The sequence below is a fragment of the Protopterus annectens genome, chromosome 14.part0, assembly GCF_019279795.1.
Source record: "Protopterus annectens isolate FY-2018-M chromosome 14.part0, PAN1.0, whole genome shotgun sequence".
Lineage (NCBI taxonomy): Eukaryota > Metazoa > Chordata > Ceratodontiformes > Protopteridae > Protopterus > Protopterus annectens.
In genome coordinates, this window is record NC_056748.1 from 873,565,746 (window position 1) to 873,581,896 (window position 16,151).

The 16,151-nt window shown below is 47.7% G+C and overlaps 1 protein-coding gene across 1 annotated transcript in view; it reads left to right on the plus strand.

Annotated features, from left to right (window-relative positions):
- Window positions 1-16,151, plus strand: part of TNKS2 (tankyrase 2) — a gene marked incomplete in the record, with an annotated part of 1,900,381 nt that overhangs the window by 1,394,937 nt on the left and 489,293 nt on the right.

Here is a 16,151-nt window from a genome sequence, read left to right on the forward strand (position 1 = left end):
GCCCTTGATGTCGGCCACATTGTGTAAAACTTTTCTCAAGGGCACTTTTTTGCTTAGACCCCCTATAAAAGAATTCGTACCCCCTTGGGATCTTTCACTAGTTCTTCAAGCCCTGACTGCTCCACCATTTGAACCTGCCGCTTCAGTGGATCTCAAATACTTGTCCTAGAAAACAGCATTCCTTGTAGCCATTACTTCAGCGAAAAGAGTTTCAGAGCTTCCGGCTCTTTCTGTGAAACCTCCTTACTTGATCTTTCATCCGGACAGAGTGTACCTCAGGACCAATCTCTCCTTCCTTCCCAAAATAGCATCAAAAACCAATATAAATCAATCCATAAATCTACCGGTCTTCTTTCCTAAATATCAGAATAAAGGAGAGTATAAGCTGCATTCATTAGATATTCATAGGCAGCTGCATTTTTATACTCATAGAACCGCTGGTCACAGGCAATCCGACCAGCTGTTCATTTCCTTTGCCAAATTTAATTTGGGGAAAGCAGTATCAAAAATCTCCCTGTCACGCTGGATTTCCCAATGTATTCTTTTAGAGTACCAAGCTACTGGGAGACCCGCACCTGAAGGAGTTCGCGCACATTCCACTCGTTCTATCTCTACTTCTGCGACCTTCAAATCTAGAGTTCCGTTGGATGATATTTGTTCGGCAGCCACTTGGGCCTCATCTCATACCTTTATTAACCACTGCAAACTGGATGTAATTACTAGAGGGAGAGCATCCTTTGGCTCTGCGGTGCTCCGCAATATCCTTCCATGATGGCCACTCAAGATTCAGGTAGCTGGGGACTCTGTCCCACAGGTTGCTGACAAATGAAGTCCCTACTTCAGATTAAGAAGTTATGTACTCACCATAACATTCCATCTGAGTGGCTTCATTTGTCTGCAACCATCCCCCCCACCTTCCCCCTGGCCTTCAGTGGATCTATGTGAGTTGTTTTTTTTTTTTTTTTTTTTTTTTTGGAATACCCTTTTTGGGTATCTATAGAGGGGCAAACTTGATCTGAGGTCATGAAGGGTTGGCAGGGGATTATGGGTGAAGGGAGGAGCTAGGAGCTCGGATCCATTAGCTATGAAACAAGTTGCCGGCTCGGATCCGATATCGGATCCAAGACCCACAGGTTGCAGACAAATGAAGCCACCTACTCAGATGGAACATTATGGTGAGTACATAACTTCTTATTAATACCTCTCTACTTGCATTTGACAGCAGTCAGACATCACTACAGCTGTATTTGCAATTTTGTAAGCTTTAAGATGAAATAATTTAGTACAACTGCATAAACACCTGGAGGCATCACTCGGCTGTAATGAGTTAGAGGATCTGAAGTAGTTACTTCATTTGATCTGCAACCTGTGGGTAGTCGGATCCGACCTCGGATCCGAACCGGCAGCTTTCCAAGCTCCAAGATCCGAGCTCATAGCTCCTCCCCCTACCCATAATCCCTCACTACCAACCACATTACCTCAGATCGTTTTTTTGCCGCGGCTAAAGACAGTTGCTTCATAGTGAAGAGCTCCTGGCCTGGTGAGATTGTTCTAATTATAGACTTTTTTTCTTGGTTAAACTTGTGTGTGTGTTTTAAAATCAAAACCCTTAAAAACCCTTTTAAAAAAAAAAAAAAAAACTAATCTTCCCTTAGTTTAACTTTATCTCTCCCCCTCCCCCCCTAGTGTTTGGGTGTGTGTGTGAGGGTGCTTTATGGCTGAAGGGTCTAAGGCCATATTTTCAAAATGTACTGAGTGTGGCCACAAGCTTTCCCCAGCTGATGGCCACACTCAGTGCGTTTTGTGCCTGGGGGCAGCCCATCTATCGGAGGCCTGCCAGATATGTGCGGCCTTCAACCCCCGGGCACACGGACAGGAAGAACAAGCTGATCCTGGTGGGAAAACTCCCCCAGGAATCAGCTTCTTCTTCCTCTCCCAGCCAGGTTCAAGCTACTCCTGTAGCTTCGTTGCCGGCTACTCCCTTAGCTGTACCCAGGACTCAACCTCCCTTATCAGGTACCAGCTCTGTGGAGTCTAGTGCTTCTTCCCACAGGGAGAAGAAGCACAAAGACAGAGAGGGTCACAGATCAAAAAGGCGGGCCGAGTCTCATCCCTTGGCTCCGCCTGAGAAAATTCTGAAGTCCCCAGTGAGGGTCTCCGGATCCTCATCCTCTCGGCTCCGTTCACCTTCTTTTTCTCCGGAGCCGGAGGAGGAGGATAGGTCTCCCTTGAGGTCTTCGAGGCGGTCCTCCCGGCCCGCCTCAACTGCCTCTTCGCGGTCTACACAGAGCATCTCCGAAGCAGACATGGATCGGATGATGCAAAGATTTCTGCAGACCCAGATGCAGATGGGGATGCTCTTGCCTCCCCCCCCTTTGGGAGGGAGTGCAGCCCCCATTTTTGCCCCAATCGCTCCTTCTCCGACTCGTTTTCGGGTCTCTGAGTTGTCGGATCCAGGCCCTTTCGGACCCGGGGATACGTCGGCGCCGATAGCGATTGTGTCTTCGATGCCGACTATACCTTCGAGCTTGTCGGATCCGAGCTCTCGGGGCCGAGGGTTGAGCATCGGATCCGAGGGGGTGGTTGTGTCTTCGGCACTGATTGGGTCGGAGCACACCACTACCTCGGGTCCGACTGCTTCGGCTCCGACCCCGATCCCATCCTCGTAGCCAGGGAGGTTACTTTTTCAGGCTGGGGACAGTGAATCTCCCTCGGCTTTTGAGGTAGTGGAGAGGGTACTGTCGAGGTCATCCAGGTCCCCGACCGGGCCTTCGGATCCACCCGTGCCCCCACTGTATCAGGGTCAGTCTTCGATCATCCATCCATCTGGACAGCCTGCCCAAGCCCTCCAATTGGTTCCTATGGAGGAACACCACCCTGCGGACGAGCCCTCTTCGGACAGTCCTGCCGAAGAGGCGCCTCGGAAGCATCAGTGCAAAAGGATGCACCTGGACTCCCCCGAGTCCATTACCACGGATACGGATTTGGATGATACGGAGGGCTCCCCAAGGTCACCCCCTGAAGATGTCTCCTTCGGAGACATCATGGAAGTGTTGCGTATAAGAGGGGGGTGGTCTGCCCAAAAGCCTTCCCTGGACGAGTCTGTATTTCTGGAGGCCTTTGAGGCAGGCCCATCTACCTCCTGGGTGTCCCCCCCCCAGCCGACCCCTTGGTGGATCTAATTACCACCAGGGCTTGGAAAGAACCTGACACCGTGGAGCCTATCCCTAGACGCCCAGACAAGGTCCTCAGCCCTCCCTCTGATACACCTTCTTGGTCCAAAGGCGCGCCGGTTGATGCTATGTTGGTGGTGGCGGCCACTAGGAAAGAACGTGCCCAGGAAAGTTCTTCGGTCCACCCGCCGGACAAGGAGTCCCAGGCATTGGACCGTATTGGGAAGCGGATGTTTGCTTCAGCGACCTTTGCCATAAGGTCGCTGAACTACATGGCACACACCATTAGGCTACAGCATGACTTAATTAAAGAATACGCTGCAGCCCCTCCGGAGTTCATGTCAGTCCCAGACAAAAAGGTTTTTGAGACTCGAATGGCCACTCTAAAGTCCATATCAAACACATCTATGCGGCTTCTTTGCCATGCCATGGAAGGGGCCGCTAGAGCTAGCGGAGCTGGAGTGGTCTTGCGACGTCACTCCTGGCTCCGCCTTTGCGACTTCACGGAACCCTTTAAGGCGTCCTTCGTGAACGCCCCTTATGACGGTTCGGCTTTATTTGGCTCAACAGTTTGCGACACGCTGGTCCAATGCGAAAAAGGATGGGAAGACACTGTCGGCCGTCGGAGTCCGCTTCTGTAGCCCCCAAAGATCCTTCTCCAGGAATCAGAGGGGGCAAAAGAAGCTGTGGTTCTGTAAATCTCAGCAATCCCGTCCTGCTGCGGACAACTCGTCCTCTAGAGGCAGAGGAGGACAAGGTGGACGCCGGCCCAGAGGCTGAGGGGGGCCGCGTAACTTCGGGTCTAGAGAACCTTTCTCGGACAGACCCGCGCAACAGCCCTGAGGGCTTACCCGACTGTCCCTCTCTGGAGGCAGTCGGGGGGGCGATTATCGGAGCACCTGTCAAACTGGGAGTCCATTACAACGGATCGATGGGTGCTCCGGATTATATCCAGAGGTTACACTATACCGTTCACACCCCCCCCCCCAAACCCAAAGGTCTCCCCGATGTTCCACCCCATCAGAGGGAGTCCGCAGCTCTGGAAATTTCAGAGTTGCTAAGAAAAAGAGCCATCCAGCCCGTCCCCCCAGATCAATCCGGGTTGGGTTATTACTCCAGGTTCTTCTTGGTGCCAAAGAAAACGGGGCACCTCAGACCCAGCCTAGACCTCTCGTCCCTGAACCTGTTCATACCCAAAGAAAAGTTCCGGATGGTCACCCTCCAATCTATTCTCCCCCTTCTGCGGGAGAACGACTGGATGTGCTCGTTAGACCTCAAAGATGCATACTACCATATACTAATGGACAGACGATCCAGGAGGTTCCTCCCCTTCCGGCTAGGAACCAGTCATCATCAGTTCAGGGTTCTTCCATTTGGCCTAACCTCAGCCCCCAGAGTGTTTACCAAAGTCATGGCAGTGGTTGCAGCCCACCTGAGACTCCAGGGCATTCAGGTGTTCCCTTACCTAGACGACTGGCTCCTCACAGCCCCCAACAGGCATCTACTGGGTGTGGCGAGAGATTACGCCCTCTCTCTGGCACAGCGTTTGGGCATTTCAGTGAATCTAAAGAAATCTTGCCTGTGCCCCACTCAAGCCCTAGAATTCATAGGGTCCAGGTTGGATACTCGGATCTCCAAAGTGGTTCTTACGTCGGTCAGGCTGAACAATTTGTCTCCAAGTCTTAGACATTCTTCGGAGCCCCGCTCCTCCAGCAGAATTAGTCCTGAGGGCGCTAGGGTCTATGTCAGCAGCGATCGGCCTTTCTCTTCATGCCCGTCTGCGAATGCGAGTGTTACAGTGGACTCTCCAGGTCCAATGGTCGCTATCGGTCCACCCCTTAGACATGCCGATTCCCCTGTGCAGGGCATGCAGGGACTCCCTTCTTTGGTGGTTACAGGCACAGGAACTCAAGGAAGGGAGACCCTTTGTGATTCCCCCAGTCAAAGCCACATTGACCACGGACGCTTCTTGCCTCGGGTGGGGCGGGCATTACGCGGGCAAGTCCGTCCAAGGCACATGGACTCCTCTAGAGACTGCATTGCATATCACCGTCCTAGAGATGAGGGCAGTGCTTTTGGCGTTGCAAGCTCTTCATCACCTTCTTCCTCTAGGGACTATTGCAATCCAGACGGACAACATGTCCGTTGTCTGGTATATAAACAAACAGGGAGGGACCAGATCTTACCCCCTGTGTCGAGAAGCCATGAGAGTGTGGGAATGGGCGATTTCCACCAACCGCTTTCTGGTAGCAACGCACATTCTGGGATGGTCCAACATATTAGCGGACAAGTTAAGTCGGGTATTCCTCAGCCCTTACGAGTGGTCTCTGAATCCATCTGTCGCGAAGCAGATATTCCTCAAGTGGGGTCAACCTCGCTGCGACCTTTTCGCTTCTCCCCTAAACACAAAATGCAGCGATTACTTCGCGATAGTTCCCCCCAGAGGGGAATCCCCCAGGGACGCTCTGGTTCATGCTTGGCCGCTCGGTCTCCTTTATGCGTATCCTCCTCTTCCTGTGATGATGAAATTCATCCAGAAAGCCTGTCGGTTGGGGAGCAGAGTGATTCTCATAGCCCCATTCTGGCCTCAACAAATCTGGTTCCCCTTTCTGCAGTCTCACAGTGTGGCTCCCCCATGGATTCTGGACCCCAGACCAGACCTAATCTCGCATCCGACGAGATGCCACACTCCGAACCTGGTCAACCTCAGGCTCACGGCTTGGTTGATCCAGTTCCGTTAATGTCTAGGACTCCCGGTATCTCGTCCCCGGTTAAGGCCATTCTGGTGGCAGCTCATAAGCCATCCACCAGAAAGCTCTACAACAGTAAATGGAAACGCTTTTCCATCTGGGCAAAGGATAAGGAATTGGATCCCTTTACGGTTCCTGTCCCCACTATCCTGGACTTCCTGTCCCTTCTTTTTAGACAAGGAGCTAGTGCGTCCACGGTTAGGGTCCAGCTAGCAGCCATCTCTCATTATCACGTAGGGGATGGCGTAGATTCTTTGGCGTCAGCAAAAATATGCAAGACCTTCTTAAAAGGCGTGTTTCTCTTAAAGCCCCCTATTAAGCCGGCAGTTCCTCCATGGGATCTTACCTTGGTCTTACAAGCATTAACAAAACCACCTTTCGAGCCAGCGGCCTCAGTGACATTAAAATTCTTATCTTGGAAAACGGCCTTTTTGGTTGCTATTACTTCAGCCAAACGAGTCTCAGAATTGCAAGCTCTGTGCATTAAGCATCCATACCTTATTTTTCACAAAGATAGAGTGGCCCTCAGGACTAATCCTTCCTTTCTGCCTAAGGTAGCCACAGAGGCTAACATTAATCAGTCAATTAACCTTCCTGTTTTCTTCCCGAATTTCCAAAACAAGGGTGAATACACATTGCACAAATTAGATGTACACAGACAACTACGTTTTTACTTGCATAGGACTAAAGATTTTCGCAAGTCAGACCAGTTGTTTGTTTCTTATGCTAAGTCAGCCATGGGCAAATCAATTTCTAAGGTGACAGTGGCAAATTGGATCTCTCAGTGTATTAGACAGGGATACACTTCATCTGGGAAACCAGCTCCGGTTGGCGTGCGTGCGCATTCTACTAGATCTGTGGCTACCTCGATGGCTTTTTGGTCTAGAGTTCCGGTAGATGATATTTGTTCAGCAGCTACCTGGTCCTCTTCCCATACGTTCATTTCTCATTACAAACTGGACATGATCTCCAGAAGTAGGGCTTCCTTTGGCTCATGGTGCTTCGGAATATCCTTCCGTAGGGACCACCCAGGGTCTTTAGGTAAGCTGGGGACTCTGTCCCACAGGTTGCAGATCAAATGAAGTAACTACTTCAGATAAAGAAGTTATGTACTCACCATAACATTCCATCTGAGTAGATACTTCATTTGTCTGCAACCGACCCCCCCCCTGCCATCCCCCGAACCTCGGTAAGGTATTGTCCCTTTGGAGATTTTTCTCCGTCTTTAGCTTATAGGGCAAAATAACCGATCTGAGGTAATGTGGTTGGTAGTGAGGGATTATGGGTAGGGGGGAGGAGCTAGGAGCTCGGATCTTGGAGCTTGGAAAGCTGCCGGTTCGGATCCGAGGTCGGATCCGACTACCCACAGGTTGCAGACAAATGAAGTATCTACTCAGATGGAACGTTATGGTGAGTACATAACTTCTTTTTCTACATTTGAAAACATCCAAGAGAGAAGACTCTTCCATCGGATCTGAATTGTATATTGGAAAAATTGACATTGCCACCATTTGAGCCACTGGCCACAGCATTTCCCAAATTCTTAGCAGGGAAAAAGGCCTTCCTAGGGGCCATAACTTATGGTAGAAGGATTTCTGAATTGCAGGCCCTTAAGTGCATGCAACCCTTTCTCATATTTTACAGAGACAGGGTAGCCCTCCTCACTTACGCAACTTTTAGGCCCAAGCTAGTTCTAGATGTCCCTGGCAGTCAACCTGTTACCCTTTTTCCACAAAGCAGGAGGGTAAAGATTCTGCATTCTGTGGATATGCATACACGATGCAGATTTTACCAAGAAAACACTTGATGTGAGAAAAATGGACCTGCTGCTCATAGCTTTGTGAAGGTTAGGGGATGGCAGGCTTGTGTATAAACAGACCATTTCAAAACAGTGAGCACATAGGTCACTGTATATTCCTAGAATCCATAGCTCTTACCTAGAGCTACTGGAGACACTCTGCATTAAATGCAATACGCTATTCGTGTGGGATTTTAACTACCACTCTATACACTGGTAAACATGCTGTTGATTCCCAGACTTTATTAACACAAATACCCTTGACCACATAGTGCACGGACTCACCAGTTGTTCAAACATACTCTACCTGCTACTTGTCAATGTGGGAGAGTGCTACCTCCCCCCCAACAGTGTCACGTCCTCATGGGTGAAGGCAAACCATAAAGCTGTCTTTTTTTAATTGAAATTAAAATCAACTCTGTAACCCCTGCAGACCCTGTAACAGTTAGGAACTATTCCAAAGCAGACTACATCCTACTGAGAGGTAGTTTGTCAAAATTCAGTGCCCCTTCCAACCCCAAGCTCACAGCAACCTATGTAGTATTGTTCACAGAGACCCTGTACAGCCATGTAAGTGGCCATATAGAGGCTGCTGTACCTACTAGAGAAGTAAGCCCAAAACAAAATCTAAAAACCACACTGGTGGACTCCTAACCTTAATAAGGTATATAACAAAAGGAAAACAGACATAGCTCCCACAATGATAGGAACTCTGCAGATGTTTTTCGTGTTTCACTGTTTCAGTCATTACGTTTGGGTAATACTGCTGGCAGGTTGCCCTCAGTCGGCCTGAATTCCAAAGTCCTGGGTACTGCGTCGGCTGCTGTTGCCCCTTCCCTGACGTCAGGTCGTCAGGGGTATAAAAGATGCGGCTGACACCATTTTCTTTAGTCTTTCGTGCTGCATGGTGCCCGAAGCAGAAGCAGTTTGCAAGTGCCGGTCGGCCGACTCCTGAGATTTTCGTGTTCGAGTTTCAGATCCGAAGTCTTCAATAAAGCTAAGTACCCCATTGGGGAAACTTTTTTCTTGCTCCAGACTGATGTCAGAAAAAGTAAATAATTGTATTTCTTGTGGAAAGCAAGTACCTGATAAGGACTTTCATTCTTACTGTATTCCTTGCCTAGGCCCTGATCATAACGTTTCTGGTTGTCGGTTTTGTGCTAGATTTAACCAACTCACTATTAAACGTCTGTATGATTTTGTTTTAAACTATTTTGGACGCCAGTTTAATTATCCAGAAATGTCGTCTGATAGCCATCCAACTACCGGAGTTCACAAAAAATGCAAAGAAAATGAGAGTGATAGACAACCGAGGCCCAAAACCAACGACGAAGCTTCTCCTAAGCCAGTCACCGGTTCTCAGTGAGGTGCTTTCGCAGCCCCTGACGCCCGCTACTTTAGAGTCGCAGGCCACTACCGACTCCCACGTGGAGTCGGCCATGCCGCTGGAAACTCAAGGTATTGGAGCCTCTGATACAATTCCTTCAGATGGGTCCAGAGCTGCTGAGCAGGCACTGGCTTCTGAGGGTGTATTCAGACCTAAACATCTTTACATTAAACCAACCTCAGCTTCAAAGGCAAAGACTAAAGCACCTTCTAAAGCAAAGAAACAAATTCAAGAGCCACGTGGACAGGCCTCTATGCCCAAAAAACAGATGCTCAAAATGGCCAAAGACTTAATTACCTTGATCAGGGGTTCCCATCCCCCTCCTGATAAGAGGCCTAGGCAAGAGACTGACTATGAATCTTCAGATCAGGTTTCCATTTCCTCTGATTCCTCTTCTGAACAGGAATACTCTCTTCCTCCTTATGAGGATTCTGATGCTGAAGAATCTATCCCTTCAGCCTCTCCTATTGAGGATTATTCTTTTGGGGAGACCCTGCATACTATGAGGGAGCAATTTCACTGGGAGAGCCAAGATTACTCAGAATCTAAGAAAAGGCTCAGAGACTTTCTTTTCAGCACAAGCCCCTTGCTATCCCTCCTGTTTTAGACATTGTAGATGATGTTTTTTCAGAGTCTGGTCTGTCTCCTGACTCTTTACCTCCAGCTCCTGTTAAGCCAGACAGCTTCTCCTCCAGAGGACTATTCTTTTGGGGAAACCTTGCATACCATGTGGGAGCATTTCCACTGGGATAGCCAAGATTTTTCAGAATCTAAAAAGAGGCTCAGGGATTTCCTTTTATTACCTCAACACAGGCCACTAGCCATTCCGCCTGTGTTAGATATTGTAGATGTGTTTTCAGAGTTTAGTCTTACCTCCAGCTCCTGTTAAGCCTGACAGATATTACAGGGTTCCTGACTCTCATAAATTCCTTTTTAAAAACCCTGCTGCAGACCCAGAAACTATTTCACAAGGTCCCAAAGGAGTTAAAGCTTCCGCTGCAAAAAACCCTACCCCCTCTGACAGAAATTCTAGGGCAATGGATAGATGGGGAAAAAAGGTTTACACATCTGCTACCTTGGCTATAAGGACCTTAAACTGTCAGTTTCATATGCTCAAATATCAGCAACATGTCACGGCATTGCTTAAACAGAAAATGTTATTAAACTCTGAATGTGCCAAAAACAAGGAAATGCAGGATTTATTGCATGCAGCTGAACAAGTTGGAAAGTATACTTTGCAATGTGGTTTTGAGTCTTAGGAGGCCTCCTGCAGGGCCACAGCTACGGGTTCTGTAATTAGGAGGCATGCTTGGTTAAAGGAACAAAATCTGCCTGATCATGTCAAATTTAAATTTTTAGATTCACCTTTACAGCATGATACTTTGTTTGGTGTTGAGGCAGAGGAGGTGTTAAAGAAAATGGAGGACAAAGCTAAATATATGCAAACTGTCAAAGATTTTTTACAGGTACAGCCACCTAGGTTTAGTAGACACTGGCCTACAAAGAATTGGTCATTTCCCATGTCAGACAGACCTCAAAAGGGCAGATCCAGACGCCCTAGAGGCAGATCCCAGGCGCAAGGTTCCTACAGGTCAAAGCAATGGGGTGCTTCTACCTCCAAAGTTGGAGAAGACAAATCACAACCATACAGGAAACAGTCTCAATGACTTCCCCCTGCCTGCACCAAGCACTTTTCTGGCAGCACCCTTAGGGGGGAAATAAGCACTTTTTTTCTCAAAATTGGTACATTAGAACAGGGCCAAGTGAGGGCGGCCACGGTGGTGCAGTGGTTAGCATTGCCGCCTCACAGCAAGAGGTTCTCCGGTTCGATCCTCGGCTGGGGTGCCTTCTGTGCGGAGTCTGCATGTCCTCCCTGTGGTCGCGTGGGTTTCCTCCGGGTGCTCCGGTTTCCTCCCACATCCCAAAGACATGCTGCAGGTGGATTGGACACTCTAAATTGGCCCTAGGTGTGTGTGTGAGTGTGCCTTCTGTGGAAGGTTGGGCGCCGGGCTGGCAACTCGACACCATAAAACTCCACTGCCATTCAATGTGCGGACAAAGTGATCCGCTGTGGCGACCCCTAACCGGGAAAAGCCGAAAGAAGAAGAAGAAGAAGTAGAAGAAGAACAGGGCCAAGTGAGTTCTAAATATTGTGTCACAAGGGTACAAGTTCCATTTCCATACCCTGCCAAAGTCAAACGGCTGGCCAGATCTGCCAAAAAATCAATGGGCAGAGGCACAAAAACAAGTCTCATCCCTCATGGACATGGGGGCCATTCAACAAGTACCAGAGCAAGAGCAGGGACAAGGATTTTACTCAAGACTGTTTTTGGTACCCAGAAAGGACAAGGCCCTGGAGACCAATACTGGACCTATCTATTCTGAACACATTCCTGGATATACCAAAATTCAAGATGATGACTTTGCAGCAGCTTCTGCCCATGCTGGGCAAGAACGCTTGGCTGGTGACTCTAGACCTAAAAGAGGCATACCTGCATGTCGCAGTCAGACAGTTATGCAGAAGATACCTCAGATTCAAGGCTGGCTCAATGCATTACCAATTCTCTGCACTGCCCTTTGGCTTATCTACTGCGCCCAGGGTCTTTACAAAGTGCCTGGCACCAGTAATTGCATTCTGCAGACAAAGAGGAATACAAATATATCCTTACCTGGACGACTGTCTAATTCAAGCAGAGAACAAGGACATTCTTCTGCAGCATCTGGCGTTTGTGAAAAGACTTCTAACATTCCTAGGGTACACAGTCAACGAAAAGAAATCAAACATAGTACCCTCTGAAGAGATAACATTCCTGGGTGCAAGCTTAAATACAATTGCCCAGATGGCATATCTCACGCCAGACAAACAAAGGCAACTGACTACCTATTTCAAAATGTTGGCAACAAAGGCCCAGTTATCTGCAAGAAAAATTCTGCAGGCTTTGGGCTTCATGGCATCCTGCATCCTACTAATTCCATATGCAAGACTGCACATGAGGAAACTTCAGTGGTACCTAAAAAGTGTTTGGACTCAATATTGCCACTGCCTGGAAACCATGATTACTCTCATTCCCTGCCTACAACAGGAGTTTCGATGATGGGCAAAGGCTTGTCACCAAAACAAGGGACAGCCATTCACATTACCCCCAGCCAGGCAAACACTAACAATGGATGCATCAGATTATGCCTGGGGGGCCCACATGGCAGGAAGATGCATTCAGGGCACATGGTCCTCAACCCAAATGCATCTACATATCAATCAAAAAGAGATGCTAGTTGTTCAGAATGTCCTGACAGCCTTCAAAGACCTACTTCATCCAGGACAACTACTGATAAAGACCGACAACACCGCGGTCATGTGGTATATAAACAAGCAGGGGCGCACACATTCTTGCCCCCTTTGCAGACTAACCATGACTTTGTGGGACACAGCATAGACTTACCAAGTACATCTGCAGGCACAATTCCTGCCAGGAAGGAAAAATACTCTGGCAGACGAACTAAGCAGAAATCTCATGGATCCCTACGAGTGGCAGCTGGATCCACAAGTCTTCAGCATGATAACAAGGAAATGGGGATGCCCGGACATAGATCTATTTGCCTCCCCTCACAACTACCAACTACAAAGATTCTGCACAAGGAATTATCACAGACAAGCATGGAAAGTGGATGCCCTATCTTTCAGCTGGAAAAACCTATCAGTATATGCCTTTCCCCCACTGCCTGTCCTCCCCAAGGTACTCCTAAAGGTCAGACAGGAGAGGCCAAAAATAATACTGATTGCCACAGACTGGCCCCGCCAGTCCTGGTTTCCAGTCCTAAAGAACTTGTCTGAATGCCCAGCTTGGACTTTACCTCAAATACATCATCTGCTGTCCCAGCAAAACAATCAGATCCTGCACAGCCAACTCAGGACTTTAAACCTGGTAGCATGGTGGATAATGTAGTCATACAAAACACACCTCTCAGTAAAGCTGTGATGGATGTCATTTTGGAGGCCAGAAGGCCTAGTAATAGAAAATCTTATGCTGGAAAATGGAAGAGATTTTGTGCTTGGAACCGGGCACAAGGAGCTGATACAGCTGTGCCAAATATTCCTCAGATTTTGCAATACTTAACTGAGATGCTGGACAAAGGCCTATCTTTTTCATCTATTAAAAGTCATGCCTCTGCCATTTCGGCTCATTACAATACAGAGCCACCAATCTTTTCTCATCCCTTATTAAAACAGTACCTCAGAGGAGCCAAAAATTTAAGGCCTCCAAGGAGATCACCAATGCCTGCATGGGACCTCAACTATGTCTTGGAAAAACTCACCCTGCCCCCTTTTGAGCCAGCTGCTACTGCTGATATAAAGTTTTTATCTTGGAAAACAGCTCTGCTGCTAGCAATAACTTCTGCAAGACTGGTTTCAGAGCTACAGGCACACATGGCTGTGGAACCTTTTATCATTTTTTATCCAGACAGGGTCTCTCTGAGGACAAACCCAACATTTGTGCCTAAGGTGGTGTCCAGTGTGGCTCTTAACCAAACTATTCATCTGCCAACTTTTTATCCAAATCCACAGAACAAGGGGTAGAGAATTTTGCATTCTTTGGACGTACACAGACAGCTTAGATTCTACTCGGACAGAACCAAAGTTTTCAGAAAGACAGAGCAATTACTAGTGGCATATGCTGCAGGATCACAAGGAAAGGCGATCTCAGAGCAGACTCTTTCCAAGTGAATAGGCCACTGCATTCATTTCTGCTACTTACACCATGGCAAGCCAGCGCCAAAGGGCATTAGGCCACATTCAACCAGGGCTGCAGCCACTTCAGCAGCCTTTCTCAGGGGAGTACCAACCAAGGACATTTTAGAGGCTGCTACTTGGAGTTCAGTGCACACCTTTACAAAGCACTATCATCTGCCACTCTACTGTAAATCCAGGGCAGTCTTTGCCACTGCAGTTCTTCAGGGCCTCATAGCCGCTCCTAATGCTGTTTAGCTCCAGCCTCCCATCCATAGCTTTGGGACTCTACCCAAATGTAATGACTGCAACAGTGAAACATGAAGAACATAGTACAGTTGTGTACACTTGTATTCACTGTTGCTGTCCAGGTTACCCACCCATCCTCCCCCTTTCTTCTGATGGAACCTATCTGTCCATCTCTGATTTATACAACCTATGTGGTGTATTTGCTTGTAGATGAAGGTAAAGTTTATATTGGTGCATGTATTTATATATATATATATATATATAAATTTTGGCTGCTGTTTTAGGAGGCACCTGACATCTGGGGAAAGAAAAACTAAAGAAAGTGCCGTCTGCCGCATCTTTTATACCCCCGATGACCTGATGTCAGGGAAGGGGTGACAGCAACTGACGCAGGACCCAGGACTTTGGAATTCAGGCTGACTGAGGGCACCCTGCCAGCAGGATTACCCAAATGTAATGACTGCAACAGTGAATACACTTGAACATCTACATTTATGGTAAGTATACACAACTGTACTTTAAACTAAACCAGAAACTAAGAGGACTAATCAAGTCCAGCAAGGACAATTATGAGGTCAGGATAGCCGCAGTGTTTAGAGACATCCATAAGGCCTTCTACAGCTTTGTACGAAACCTCAAATGCAGCACACATCAGTGTGCTGAACTGGTGGTCACTGGTGCCACCTTCACTGAGCAGAGTGACATAATGAATTTACTGACTGACAAACTCAGCTCAAACCTCATCCACACTTCCCTGCCCCCCCGTGAAATACCTAATAGCATAATCCCCCTCCCCCAACTATTAACAGGGAGCTCAGGCCAAAAACACAGCCTAAGTGGACCTCTTTAATATCCCAGGATGTCTACTAAATAGCCTGAACCATGACCTGTCAGAACTACTTGAGTCACTTTTCAACTATAGCCTCAAAACAGACTTTATACCACAAGAATGAAGGACTGCATTAGTTATCCCACTTCACAACCGTGGACCATCCACCAACTGCAGAAACTACTGACCTATTAGTCTGACTAGTCTAATATGCAAAGGCATGGAAAGAATCAACAGTGATGGGCAACCTTCAGATATGGACCCAGTCGAGTTTTACCTTTGTCAAGGGCAGGTCATGGCTACTAAACCTGGTGGAATTCTTTGAGACGTCACCAAGGCAGTGGATGCAGGGAAAACACCAACCTGGACCTGGCTAAGGTGTTTGATACAGTAGCAAAGTGATCATTTATTCTAATGGGTGTCAGACATAGGAAACTATCACCCCCCCCCCCAAAGCCCCTAAATCTCTACCTTAAGTTTCAGAATTGAAGTGTTAACCTGCACTGACTGGTCCGGCATTTCCTTAAAGAAGTTTATCTGTGCCCTTTCTGGAAGAATCCCTCTCATCCATTGGATGTGAACATTATAGCAGAGAGGAATATCTGTTCCTTGTGGGAATTTTGCTGGTTCAGCAGCATTTGATGTCTGTCTCTTGGAAAATATTTGCCCTAGTGGGCATCACGTATTCTGTCATGAACTTTGAGAGGTATGTATCTTCTTGTGCAAGGAAACTGTCTAGTCCTTTCACAAGGATTTGGTTTGCTTCATGGTCAGCTGACATTTCTTTATGAAAGTGGTTTGCAAAATTGGCCGTGAGGCAGGCACAAAAGATGAGGAGAGAAAGAGAACATCTTAATTCCCTGTATGCAGGTTTTACCTCTAGTAGATGTATGGGTATAGAAAGATCAGACGGTTTCTGTGTTATTGCAGCTGTAGAAGAAATGGTTCTCACCAAGCAAACTCCTTCCAGTCAATTTGCCTGCTGCATTCTTTTGACATCATGTGGCAAACTGCCCATTGGAAGAGGCACTGCTACTTTTGTTGCTTGCTTCAGTAATATCTCCCTTGGAAGAGTCTGTACCTTGATCATTGGCTGTCATTTTACATCTGCAGCAAGCGTGCCAGCCTTGGCTACTTGGTCATTAGTGTACACCTTCATTGTTTGATATTGCCTCTGAGGTCCTTTGCTACAAATCTGCTTCAGGATTCAGCCTTTTGAATCATGGCCCTTTCTCAGTT